General features: G+C 32.0%; 1 protein-coding gene across 2 annotated transcripts in view; it reads left to right on the forward strand.

The window, feature by feature from the left end:
- Window positions 1–770: 770 nt before the first annotated feature.
- The window catches only part of LOC119592699, a 17,142-nt gene continuing 16,664 nt past the window's right edge, over window positions 771–1,248 (forward strand). The window contains exon 1 of one of the 2 annotated variants that reach the window (XM_037941620.1): window positions 771–805. The gene's annotated coding sequence lies outside the window, so the exon portion shown is untranslated. Of the gene's footprint in view, window positions 811–1,248 lie in introns of both variants that reach the window. The other variant, XM_037941621.1, reaches the window with a different exon arrangement.

Consider the following 1,248-nt stretch of genomic DNA (forward strand, 5'->3'; position numbering starts at 1 on the left):
TGCTGGTGCGTTGGTATGTGTAAAAGAGGTGATGTTGATAACGCACTCATTTGTTATGATGTGTTGTTTTTGTGTGTAGTTTGTCTTTGAGTCTAGTGTGCCTGTGTAGATTGAGTTTGTTGATGTAAGTTGAAGCGTTCATGCTGTGCTACTCGCTTTGTAGAGTGACTACGTGATGCATGTGCGTGTGAAATGCTTTTGTGTTATGTGAACCGCCGGTACTGGTCAAGGTAAATAGATAACCTTCTATTAGAAAACATAACTATTTTAGAAAAAGTACCTTATAAACATTTTATGAGAAATAATACCATCTTATTACTAAATTTTAACTTCAACACCTACACCCATGAAACAAGTGACTACGATCATTATACTTGATTTTAATACTTTTTTCTGTTGTGTAGGAGCATTCGACTGTCAAGTTAAAGTCGCAAATACCTTTTTTAGAAAAAAAAACTAAGTAATTAAAAAGTACTTGAGTAAATAGATTAGAATGGAAAATATCAATTAACTGGATGAATGACTTATTAACAACAGCAAACACACAAAGAATCCACGGCGTTAAATTTTTTTTTATACTTTTTCCGATGTTTGGTAGACAATGTTGCCAACTCACACATCTCAAATTCTCAAAATACCTTTTGTTTAGGAAAAAAAAACTCAGTAATTAAATACATAGGTATACAGTAAATAAATTAGTAATGGCAAATTCAACAGAATGTATGACATTAACATCTAATTTTATTAAGAACTTGAATTTATAAGTTGGTAACAGTGGATCAGCTGATATAAACAACGTGCTTGTGTGAGGTTTAAAAACAACCCGAGATTTTGTGTTTTTCATTGATTGCATTTGAATGATTTTGAGGATTATAATGATTTTTTTTCTTCTTGCTTGACACTGAAATGAAAATATGATTAACCTTCGTACTTACCATGTATTTAATGAATGACACTTATCCAAGCTTACTATGTTAAAATACGAGAAAAAAATTCTTATTTCACCTGCAATCTTTTGTGTCTCTGAATTAGGAACTGTTACGATTACCTAATTAAGGACGATAACATGACCTGCAGTAATTCAAGATTTGAATTAACATCACTTGTGTTGTAGTAGGCAGGCCTCTTTATCAAAGGTGTCAGACAAATGCGTTACATTAATATTCATCCCATTAATTAATTAAGGCAGATGTTTGTAAGAGCCTTGTAGTGGATTTCATATTCGGACTTCACACGATCAGGTTATTT

The sequence above is a fragment of the Penaeus monodon genome, chromosome 30, assembly GCF_015228065.2.
Source record: "Penaeus monodon isolate SGIC_2016 chromosome 30, NSTDA_Pmon_1, whole genome shotgun sequence".
NCBI lineage: Eukaryota > Metazoa > Arthropoda > Malacostraca > Decapoda > Penaeidae > Penaeus > Penaeus monodon.